Here is a 13,116-nt window from a genome sequence, read left to right on the forward strand (position 1 = left end):
GTGAGCAGTAATTCAGCCTAATTAACGTCCTATTGTTACAGATAGGTTCAGTGTGTTCATTATAGCAAGGCTGCTGGGTATCTTTATAACTGATGGTGCTGGGGAAACAGGCCCACTTATGCTGCTTCTGACTGTCTGTGGTACCTATAGTCACATTCCAGCTTTCATGTTATGGTCAAAACTTTCACTTCATCAGAAACAGGCCTGCATTCAATTCCCCGCTGTCATTTTTTTCACAAAATTACTCTTGAAGATAAAGCCTTTGATATTATGCAACTATTTGCATTTTTATAGAACTTTTCTTGCAGAAGAGCATCCCAAGGTAAGTCAGGAAGTGAACAGATGCCGACCCAAAAAGCAGGTATTATGAGGCTCCACTGAAAACTTGGTCAAAGAGGTGGGTTTGATGGAAAGCTTAAAGGATGAGAGGGAATTGAAGGAGTTTAGGGAAAGAATTCCAGACCGTGTGTCTATGTGGTGGATGACATGGCCGACAATGGTGGGGCGATGAGAGAGGGGATGCACTGGAGGCCAGAGTTAGAGGAGCACAGAGCTCAAGGAGGAGGTTATTGTGATGGAGGCGAGGCCATTATAGGATTTAAATATATAGATGAGAATTTTAAATTTGAGGCACTGGGGGAGTGGGAGCCAATGTAAGTCAGCAAAGTCAGGCTGGGCTTGGCGTGGGTTAGGAGCAGCAGAGTCTTAGGTGAGCTAAGGTTTATAGGGTGGGAGACCGGCCAGATGAGCATTACTGTTGTATGCGTCAACAATATTTTGTGTGTAAAGCAACGTTATTTGAGAGGATTTTCATAATTTACCACAGAAGAGAGAACATTAAACAGCAGAGGAATTCAAGTTATGTTTTATAGAACACTACAGCCATGTGTAACATCTTATAACTGTCTGGGACCTCTGGCATGTTGTACAGGATATTCTTTAATCCTTCAGGTGTTCTTAGTCACATTATCCAGCAAAAATGGCACTGTCGCTGGATAATAAAAGGGAGAGCTGACTCGAGTGTGCATTCTTTTTAAACTGAGTGTTCTCCTTTTTCTACCTCCTGTTTATATTACATTTTAATCTGGGCATTGATTTTCCATTCCCATAGAGGTGATCAAACAGAATAGGCTCTGGAACCAAGCAGGCTGCCATTTTGGTTCCAGCATGAATAACTCACAATTATAATTTGGCTGCAAAGTACCTTTATTTCAGCCCTTCCTTTATTGCAACAATTGGAGATAAACACTCGTGAATGTGTCATTTGGCGCATAAATTGATGATAAATTTGAAAGGATTTTTCCACTATCGATTATTATGGCACTGTCTAGGTTGCTTTAATGCACAAGGAAATGGAAAGCTCAGAAAGATTTGCCTGACCCTCCTTACTGAGTTCAGCTGGGAACGGAAGAGAAGCTCAGCTCCAGACAGTCATATTTGATGATTTGGGGCCAGTATGGCCACGTTGGTTCCTGAAGCTAGTAAGAATTCCAGATAAAGATAAAGTTTACTTCAGAACTGTGGTTTTCCCTCCTCAGATGGGCACTCACCATCAGATTGCTCTTAAACTCATGGCCTCCTGTGGGATGAGATGGAGCAATAAGGAGGCAATCTGGGTTACATGCGGATCTGCATTGCAGTTTGTAGATTTCGTGGCCATTTAGCTGTAAGTCACAAACTTCAGTAATTGTTCTCATGTCCAGTGTGCATTGACAGGTCAGTGAGGCCCCGGTGTTGTCATGAATATTTTGTGTATCTCCCGCTGGAAAAATACGTCAATAGGTAACAGCTTCCTCTAGAATTTGTAAGTGGATTACTGTTACAAGTTTAAGAACTTGCTGGAGATATTCTGTGGGGTGCAACTGTGCTAGTCATTTCCATAAAATTTCCAAATCATTAAATATATTCAAGAAAGAGTTAGGTATAGTTCTTAGTGCTAAGGGGATCAAGGGATATGGGAAGAAAGCGGGAACAGGGTACTGAGTTTGGATGATCAGCCATGATCGTATTGAATGGCGGAGCAGGCTCGAAGAGCTGAATGGCCTACTCCTCCTATTTTTCTATGTTTCTGTAAGTGTTGTCAAGAAAACATGCTATGCCAAATGAGGATTTTTAATTCATCGGTTGGAAATTTACATTAAACTTAAAAAAGGAAATCTGCAATATTACAAACAACTTTTATAAAGACTTGGACACAGCTAAAAATGGCCACCACCATTTGCGTTTGAAAACCTTTCACATTCCAAGGCATCAAAGTGGAGACACATGTCTGATTAGCCTGTACCCAAACAATGGCTTGTTCTATTGATTGAACTACTGGAGATTACTTTCATTAGCAAGACATTCAAAGTCATCCTGGTACACTAACATTGAAAGGGCAAACCCCTCCAGGTGTAAACATTAACCATAGAACCATAGAAAAATTAGGGCACACAAGGAGGCCATTCAGCCCATTGTGTCCGTGCTGGCTGTAAAGAAAAACTAGCCACCCAATCTAATCCCACCTTCCAACACCTGGTCCATAGCCTTGCAAGTTACAGCACTTCAGGCGCATGTCCAGGTATCTTTTAAATGAGTTGAGGGTTTCTGCCTCCACCACTGCTCCTGGCAGTGAATTCCAGACACCCACCACCCTCTGGGTGAAAAAGTTTTCCTCATGTCCCCTCTAATCCTTCTACCAATCACCTTAAATCTGTGCCCCCTGGTAATTGACCGCTTTGCTAGGGGAACAGATCCTTCCTGTCTACTTTATCTAGGCCCCTCATAATTTTGTATACCTCAACTAAGTCACCCCTCAGCCTCCTCTGTTCTAAGGAAAACAACCCTAGCCTATCCAATCTTTCCTCATAGCTGTAACTTTCAAGCCCTAGCGACATTCTCGTAAATCTCCAGCTGCGGCCTAACCAGCGTTTTATACAATTCCAAAATTACATCCTTGCTTTTGTATTCTATACCTCGGCCAATAAAGCAAAGCATTCCATATGCCTTCTTCACCACTCTATCGACCTGTCCTGCCACCTTCAGGGACCTGTGGACATGCACTCCAAGGTCCCTCACTTCCTTTACCCCTCTCAATATCCTCCCGTTTATTGTGTATTCCCTCTCTTTGTTTGCCCTCCCCAAATGCATTATCTCACACTTCTCTGGTTTGAATTCCATTTGCCACTTTTCCACCCACTCAGCCAAACTATTGATATCATTCTGGAGTCTACAGCTATCCTCTTCACTATCAACTACACAGCCAGTTTTTGTTTTAAAGTCCGACTGACTTTGCAGCCCTTACTGATTCTTAGTGCCTGCATTTCTGTCATGTGTTAACTGTCCTCTGTTTACAGCCAAAAAGGAACCATAGACTTCCTAAAACAATGGGTGCGGGTATTTACCGATTGCTGAAACGGGCTAACCAATTCTTTATTATTTACAGTCTATGAGGAAACATTAAGTCATGAACATTTTAACCACACATCATTTCAATGCCATTTTGTAATTTGTATGATGGCATAATGCTTTAAAACATATTTAAAGTAATTCTTTCTGAATTGCTTCTGTGGAAAAAATGGTGAAAACATTCCGAAACCAATTAAAATAATTCCACTCAAATCCAGTTCACTGGCTCGCCTATTTTAAGTTTCTTGTAAAGTGGAAATTAAGATTATATGGGGAAATGTGAAGTTTTGAATTTCCAATTGGCATTGTACTTGTGGTATCAATGGCATATTTAAAAACTGGAATAATCGATCACACATCTTACGATTTGTATGAATTTCAGTCTTGAACTTGAATCTTCGATACCAGCAATGCTCGGGGAACTTTATTTCTCCCCCTCAATGTGTCACAGCCTCATGGCACACTACAGCCTGTCTTTTATCTTTTGCTAACAGTTTCATTACCTCTGTTGTTCTTCAGAGTCCTGTAGTGTTCCAGAGAAGAATATCCATTGCCGGCTGTGCCTCCAGTTGCCCGGGCCCTAAGCTCTGGAATTCCCTCGCTATAAACCTCTCTGCCTCTCTACCACACTCCCCTCCTTTAAGATGCTCCTTAAAACCTACCTCTTTGTCCAAGTTTTTAGTCACCTGCTAAAGTCTCCTTATGTGGTTCAGTGTCAAATTTTTGCTCCTATGAAGCACCTTGGGACATTTTACTACATTAAAGGTGCTATATAGATACAAGTTGTTGTAACAAAACAAAAGTGTTGTAAATCTAAAATGACTGTATAGTTGGGAAATACCACAAGTTTTAACATCCATCTTTTTAAATAGGACCATAAAAATATTTCTGAAGTAGCAAATGCCTTTTTTTAAATAAATTCTACACAGAATATTGGAGTTTGCCCAAAATGTTATGCAACTGACTATTCGTTGGACTCATATTCACGCTAATGTAAGGGATGCAGGAGCTTTGAACACTTACCAAATGTGCACATGTACATTTGACATGGGTTAATATTCCTTTTCCTTTTGCCAGTTTGTGGTTAAAATGCAGTGCAGTCTCCTGGGTGTTCCATTTCCGTACTCTGTCTGTCAAATCTACCCATTTCCTACTATTGTCTAATCATCCTTAAGACACCAATCCCATACCATTCCCTGCTCTGCGCCACCAATTCAATTTCCTTTCCTAACTCATTTTGTAAAGTCTGCTGATGTTTCCTACCTTATTAGGAACCTATTAGAGGGACAACTTATCCAATTATGGTCTACAGAAGCTTGCATTTAGGTATTGTTTTCATCTAACTTGCACCTGTTATGTTTTGGGTTTTTAGATAATTCCTTTGGGTTCAACATCATTGGACACTCAGGAAAGTGAACCTTGTGTCTTGTACTAATCAGTGTGTGCATTCACCTCAATGCAGTCCTAGCAAAACTCAGCAGCCAAACAGAGGACATTCATCCCTGTACCCTGGCTTAATGGAATTAGTAAGATCAAATAGACAATAATTGGAAGAACATACCGCTCTAGCAGATTGTAGATCAGGCTATAAACTGCTACATAAGACTTACTGAGCATTAAAACAGGTTAATGAACAGCACTAAACACAAACAGTAAAGACAAACTTCGCTTCTCCTGTGATAACTCTAAATAAAACTAACCCTTGAAATCCAGCTGCTTATGAGGCGAGATGCTATCAGGGAGCCCATTGGTGATGATTTCAGCCTGACTGCTTTCTTTGTGCAAGACTGCCCAAGGTATAGCTTCAAATTCTTAGGCCTCACCAGTGACCTAATTCATTGCAACCAAATCAATAATTATGGTCAAATCTTTTTCCACCCTCGCTAATGGACAAACGAAACAGTGCAAATTCAGACCCTTTCACCTGTCCACTGCCAGAAAAGATGACATCCTCTAGCAACTGGTGCTGTGGCCTCTGGAGGCATTCGTAACAAACAACGTTTGCAAGAGGGTGCTGGTTGCTCTAGAGCTAGCAGCATCACTTTATTTACCTGACCGTGCTGCCGCGGAGTGGGATCCACCGGCGAAGGAACCCTGAACTAGCTCCGACTCTTAAATATTTACTCTAAGAAAGAACAGCCCGGCCAGATTTATCAGCTACAGAGCTAGTGGCTCAGTGTGATTAGATCCAAGACCAAAAACAAATCAAATCCTGCCTTCCCTTTGTGCTACTTTGGTGAACAGCAAGTTCTTTCATTTGCTGTCAGAATCCTAAAGATTGAGCAGACATTTGGTGATAAATCTGAATGAAAGCCTTGAAATAGGCTGTGCCAGTAAATTAACTCCTGAAAGCAAGGCCTTGTCTAATAACTTCCTCTCTAATTCATTTATCAGTCATTTACACTCAGCAGCATTTGAATGTCACAGGCCTGTATTTTACCATTACATCTAATGGAGCTGACGAGACATGAAGCAGCTAATATGAATGACTTGTAACCTAGTACAATAATCTTCTGTGTTCTCCTTTGAAGTGCATGGTCTTTAATACCAGGCCTGCTTTCTAATTAATCTAGGATGGTCGTTTGCAAAAGCTTTGTTTACAATGCTGTAACCTGATGACCTTGAGCCTTGCTGTCATGGTTTTGGCATCATCTGAACCCTTCAGTATTCTGCCGCCTTGCACATGTTTGAATCCGTGCATATCACCAGTTACCATCCCTGCTTATAGCGGACTAATATGTTTCGGAGGAGTTTGGAATGACAGGTAGATTGACAGAAACTATTTTATTTATTTTATTTTTATTTCGAGATACAGCACTGAAACAGGTCCTCTGGCCCACCGAGTCTGTGCTGATGAACAACCACCCATTTATACTAATCCTACACTACTTCCATATTCCTACCACATCCCCACCTGTCCCTATATTTCCCTACCACCTACCTATACTAGGGGCAATTTATAATGGCCAATTTACCTATCAACCTGCAAGTCTTTGGTATGTGGGAGGAAACCGGAGCACCCGGAGGAAACCCACGCAGACACAGGGAGAACTTGCAAACTCCGCACAGGCAGTACCCAGAATTGAACCCGGGTTGCTGGAGCTGTGAGGCTGCGGTGCTAACCACTGTGCCGCCCCAACTATGCGTTGGATTTCTGAGGGTCAAAGTGTTGAGGTGCAACTAATGAATGAAAGGACATGTTTCTGCTTGACAAGTCCTTGTTAAAAGTAGCCATCAAACAAAAATACTTTGATATGACTTGAAAGCAACAACAACTTGCATTTATATTGCGCCTTTAATGTAGTAAAACATCCCGAGGTGCTTCAGAGGACTGTAATCTAACACAATTTGATTCTGAGCCACATGAGGAGATATTAGAAAAGGTGACCAAAAACTTGGCCAAAGAGATAGGTTTTAAGGAGCATCTTAAAGGCGGAGAGATGGTGAGGTTTCAGGAGGGAATTCCAGAGCTTAGGGACTAGGTAGCTGAAGGCACAGCCGCCAATGGTGGAGCAATTAAAATCAGAGATGCGCCAGTACTTGGTGTTATTAAAGTTCACTACAATCTGGTGTTCAACAAGAGGGCAAATTGTGAAGTATACAAGTGGCAGCATATCACTGTTGCAAAGGTTCAGCTGTTGATTTTCTCTTTCAAATACTGTGGGGTATTGGTGTGATGATCAGTTATCAAAGTGTTAATTTAGCTGATGGAGAAAACTGCAGAGTGAGCGCAAAAGGCATTGAGCAGCCATCGTAGTCCTTACAAACTAATACCACGTGAGGCAAGTGCTACCATCCAAGAGCTCTGGAACAGCAACCTAGTATAAGTACTGCCCTTTCAGTGAGGGTGGACATTAATTTACTTTTAATGTAACTTTTTTTTTCTCCGCATGATCATGGACATGTGGCTCAAACTCTGAAATCCAGGGTCACCCATCCCCCTCATCATATGAACATACGAATTAGGAGCAGGAGTAGGCCACTTGGCCCCTCGAGCCTACTCCGCCATTCAACAAGGCTGATCTGATTGTAACCTCAAATCCACATTCCTGCCTACTCCTGATAACCTTTCACCCCATGCTTAGCAAGAATCTATCTACCTCTGCCTTAAAAATATTCAAAGACTCTGCTTCCACCGCCTTTTGAGGAAGAGAATTCCAAAGACTCACGACCCTCTGAGAGAAACAACTTCTCCTCATCTCTGTCTTAAATGGGCGACACCTTATTTTTAAACAGTGACCCCTAGTTCTGGATCCTCCCACAGGGGGAAACATCCTTTCCACATCCACCCTGTCAAGACCCCTCAGAATCTTGTTTCAATCAAGTCACCTCTTACTCTTCTAAACTCCAGGGGATACAAGCCTAGCCTGTCCAACGTTTCCTTGTAAGACAACCCACCCATTCCATCATCATCATTCATTATCCCAATAGTAGCAATGTGCCTGACTGTCGGCTATGTCTGCTGCATACAGTAAATGTTACTGGGGGTGATGCTGTGTGCTCTGGTGAACTGTTGTGCTCTTCAGGGCTCGATGCACATGATTATCTTCTCCTGTATCTGAAGGAAGAGCAGGGGGTCTTGGCACACAGGCGAGAGGGCTACCACTGAGACATGGTTGACACGTAGCTGACACGGACCACAGCTGCGTTATAGGTTCCACAAAATATAACCTTGTTAAAGCAACTCGTTAACTGTGTCAGATAGGTGAAAAAGTCTGCTTATTAAAGCTGAATCTTAATAGAATGTTTGCTGCGGAATTATTGAGCTTGCAGCTAGTGTTCGGAAATCTGTGTTGATGATCTATATCCACACACATACATGAGAAACATCTGCAAATGTAGTTTAATAAAGAAAGGTACTTGGCAGAGGATGGTATGCCTGTAAATGCCTTGAATCTAGAACCTTACAAAGCTGAACCTCGTTCTCGTTTTGGGATAACTCATTGTATCGGTTCTCCTACATCATTTTGTCATATATCACAAATGGCTTAATACAGAGATCCCAAGCACCAAAAAACAATTTAGCCAGCTTCCAAGAATGCTCCCAACACTATCTTGTCATATGCCTGAATTTGTTTACAGCTCTCTCAGCTCCGCATATTTTCCACCTAAAGAACAAGTTGTTCCAAACCAGCTCATGAAATATGCTTCAGTGTATTCCCTTAGGATCCAGCTTTGAATTCAGCTGCTATTTCAGCTGACAGCATTTGAGGAGCTGCTCTTTGTTTCAGTGCCCCAGTATACAGAGGTGGGCAGAAATCAGCTCCTGATTACTCTCCATTGATCAGTCTTAGGATGCATGTGTTAGACATCAGAAGAGGACAGGATTGAGCTGAGTTACTGATGCCCTCCACAGTCAAATAGCCATCTAGCACTGACGATCTAGGCTTCACATTGGAGAATGGTCCCTTCCTCACAATTGTATCCCAGCAAGTGTCAATAGGCAAGATTGTCTGATTGTTTATGCCTACTTTCCAGGTGTAATTCTACATCTACATCCATTTTATGCACTTTCTTGGTGGGTGATTTGATGGGTTTAGAGAGACTCAGCCTGATACAGATGGGAGCTTCGTGTCACTATATTAACGTTACCCAAATGATGTCATTTAGACACCCATACAGTCCCTAACACTGAGTCATTTATCCATCTCTAAATTGGGTGTCTGTAGTTGTTTAGTGAGTGAACAAGAGAGTAAGATTTTGTTATGTCAGCTGCCACAATATAGCTTTTGGCTCTGGTCACTAAGTGGCTCTGTGAAGCCAATTTCTCAAGTCTCCCAGCTCTGCTGTCATCATGCTCGACCTAATTTTTAGGTCCCCCCCCCCCTCTTAATATCGCGCTCCTCATATTGGCCCAGGACCTCCATTTTCTCCCTCAATCACTGTAAGCCTTCAGGCGCCCTTACAACCCTATGGTCTGACATCAGTCACTTTTAGGCCTCTGCCTACAGTTTTCCTGCCAACCCCCTGCAATTTTAGCTGGCTTGCTTTGTTCCTTCTGGCAGCCGACTGCTTTATTCTCTTTCCAGTACTCTTTTCTCACCAGCTAGCCCCACTCCTAGGCCCCAGTCCTTTTTCTGTGTCTTAAGCTTCACTCTGCCATACAGGCCATTCATTCAGCTGATCTGCAGCACTCCTGGGACATTCTCCTTACTCCTTTTCTTATTCGTTCATGGGATATGGGCGTCGTTGACTAGGCCAGCATTTGTTGCCCATCCCTAATTGCCCTTGAGAAGGTGGTGGTGAGCTGCCTTCTTGAACAGCTGCAGTCCATCTGGTGTCGGCACATCAACAGTGATGTTAGGAAGGGAGTTCCAGGATTTTGACCCAGTGACAGTGAAGGAACGGTGATATAGTTCCAAGTCAGGATGGCTGTGACTTTGAGGGGAACTTGCAGGTGGTGGTGTTCCTATGCATTTTCTGCCCTTATCCTTCTAGGTGGTAGAGATTGCGGGTCTGGAAGGTGCTGTTGAAGGAGCTTTGGTGAGTTGCTGCAGTGCATCTTGTAAATGGTACACACTGCTGCCACTGTGCGTCAGTGGTGAAGGAAGTGAATGTTGAAGGTGTAGATGGGGTACCAAATAAGGAAGCTGCTTTGTCTTGGATGGTGTCGAGCTTCCTGAGTGTTGTTGGAGCTGCACCCATCCACACAAGTGGAGAGTATTCCATCACACTCCTGACTTGTGCCTTATAGATGGTGGACAGGCTTTAGGGATACAAGAGGTGAGTTATTCGCTGCAGAATTCCTAGCCTCTGACCTGCTCTTGTAGCCAAAGCATTTATGTGGCTGGTCCAGTTCAGTTTCTGGTCAATGCCAAACCCCAGGATGTTGATATTGGGGGATTCAGCGATGGTAGTGCCATTGAACATCAAGAGGAGATGGCTAGATTCTATCTTGTTTGAGATGGTCATTGCCTGGCACTTGTGGCACGAATGTTAATTTTCACTTATCAGCCCAAGCCTGGATGTTGTCCAGATCTTGCTGCATCTGGACATGGGCTGCTTCAGTATCTGAGGAGTTACGAATGGTGCTGAACATTTTGCAATCGTTAATGAACGTCCCCACTTCTGACCTTATGATGGAGGGAAGGTCACTGATGAAGCAGCTGAAGATGGTTGGGCCTAGGACACTACCCTGAGGAACTCCTGCAGTGATGTCCTGGAGCTGAGATGATTGACCTCCAACAACCACAACCATCTTCCTTTGTGCTATGTATGACTCCAACCAGCGGAGAGTTTTCCCCCGATTCCCATTGACTGCAGTTTTGCTAGGGCTCCTTGATGCCATACTCGGTTAAATGCTGCCTTGATGTCAAGGGCAGTCACTCTCACCTCACATCTGGAGTTCAGCTCTTTTGTCCATGTTTGAACCAAGGCTGTAATGGGGTCAGGAGCTGAGTGGCCCTGGCAGAACCCAAACTGAGCGTCACTGAGCAGGTTATTGCTGAGCGAATGCCATTTGACAGCACAGTTGAGAGCCTCTTCCATCACTTTGCTGATGATCGGGAGTAGACTGATAGGGCGGTAATTGGCTGGTTGGATTTGTCCTGCTTTTTGCGCACAGGACGTACCTGGGCAATTTTCCATATTGCAGTGCAGCTGCACGGAAACAACTTGGCTAGGGACGTGGCTAGTTCTGGAGCATAAGTCTTCAGTACTATTGCTGGAATGTTGTCAGTGTCCATAGCCTTTGCAGTATCCAGTGCCTTCACCTGTTTCTTGATATCACATGGAGTGAATCGGATTGGCTGAAGCCTAGCATCTGTTATGCTGGGGACCTCAGGAGGAAGCCAAGATGGATCATCCACTCGGCACTTCTGGAGAAGTTGGTTGCAAATGCTTCAGCCTTGTCTTTTGCACTGATGTGCTTCCTCCTCCTATTAGTTGTTTAATTATTCACCGCCATTCATGATTGGATGTGGCAGGACTACAAAGCTTAGATCTGATCCATTGGTTGTGGGATCGCTTAGCCTGTCTATCGCATGCTGCTTCCGCTGTTTGGCATGCAAAAGGACCTGTGATGTAGCTTGGCCAGGCTGACACCTCCTTTTCAGGTATGCCTGGTGCTGCTGCTGGCATGCCCTCCTGCACTCTTCATTCAACAGAGTTTGGTCCCCTGGCTTGATGATAATGGTCGAGTGGGGGATATGCCGGGCCAGGAGGTTACAGATTGTGGTTGAATACAATTCTGCTGCTGCTGATGGCTCACAATGCTTCATGGATGCCCAGTTTTAAGTTGCTAGATCTGTTTGAAGTCTATTCCATTTAGCACGGGAGTAGTGCTGCACAACACGATGGTGGGTATCCTCAATGTGAAGGTATTACTTTATCTCCACAAGGACTGTGCAGTGGTCACTCCTACCAATACTGTCATGGATAGATGCATCTGCGGCAGGCAGATTGGTGAGGACGAGGTCAAGTAGATTTTCTCCCCCTATTTGGTTCCCTCACCACCTGCCACAAACCCAGCCTAGCAGCTATGTCCTTTAGGACTCGGCCAGCTCGGTCAGTAGTGGTGCTACCGAGCCACTCTTGGTGATGGACATTGAAGTCCCCCACCCAGAGTACATTTTGTGCCCTTGCTACCCTCAGTGCTTCCTCCAAGTGCTGTTCAACATGGAGTCATCAGGCGAGGGGGGGGGGCAGTAGGTGGTAATCAGTAGGAGGTTTCTTTACCCATGTTTGGCCCGATGCCATGAGACTTCATGGGGTCTGGTGTCAATGTTGAGGACTCCCAGGGCAACTTCCTCCCGACTGTATACCACTGCACGGCAGTGAATAAAATAAAAATGAGAAATGAAACCCTTTTCCTGCGTGGCTACAGGCCGACTTAAATATAAATAATTAAATTGGTTAGCTTCCCTGTCCTGGTGACAATTATATTAATATATCGTTGGTCTGTGCTCTAAATTAATTTGTGCAATCTTCTAGATTAAATTTGCCTCTGCCTCCATCAATCTTTTCATGCGCTCTTTCCAATGTGAAGACTGTAAATAATCACCTTCCCTCCCTCCATATGATGGCAACATTGAAATAAATAGTTCATTGGGTGACACCCCCAGCCCATTGGCCAGAAATAAAACTATAATTGTGTGCAAGTTATAAATTAATTCATAAAATCTTCCAGGTTCTACTTATTTCCTTGTTTCAGTTTGTGTGGAATGTGTAAATATGAAATTCCACCATTCTAACTAGCACTAAAATAATTCTTTCAATACTTGCTCAATACTCAGTACAAAGAAAACAATTGTCTTTGAACAGTCGGCCTCTGTTTATTCTATTGCTCTGCCTCCCATTCTGCACACTCCCTAAATTTCAGCTCATCCAGAAATCTGCTCATATCTTATCCAGTGCCACATCCTGCTCACCAATCACCGTGTGTTCACTGACTTACATTGGCTCCCAGTCCAGAAACGCCTCAGATTTAAAATTCTCAGTCTTGTGTTTAAGTCTTTGCATGGTCTCATCCCTGCTGATATTTATAACATCCTCCAGTCTACATTTCACACCCCTCTCAAATGTCCCTGACCTCTTGTGTATCCCTTGCTTTGCTCTGCCATTGGTGGCTGTGACTACTACTGCCTAGGCCTTGATGCTCTGGAATTCCCTCCCTAAACCCTTCTGCTTCTCCCCATCTCTCTCCTCCTTTAAGACCTTCCTTAAAACCTGCCTCTTTGGTTTGCTATCCTTTTTTTTTCAGATTAAGTCTCTGTGTAGTACCTTGGGATA

General features: G+C 43.6%; 1 protein-coding gene across 2 annotated transcripts in view; it reads left to right on the forward strand.

Moving 5' to 3' along the window:
• Positions 1-13,116, forward strand: part of pusl1 (pseudouridine synthase like 1) — an 82,209-nt gene that overhangs the window by 35,683 nt on the left and 33,410 nt on the right. The window lies entirely within an intron of this gene.

This window comes from Heterodontus francisci, chromosome 37, assembly GCF_036365525.1.
Source record: "Heterodontus francisci isolate sHetFra1 chromosome 37, sHetFra1.hap1, whole genome shotgun sequence".
Classification (NCBI taxonomy): domain Eukaryota; kingdom Metazoa; phylum Chordata; class Chondrichthyes; order Heterodontiformes; family Heterodontidae; genus Heterodontus; species Heterodontus francisci.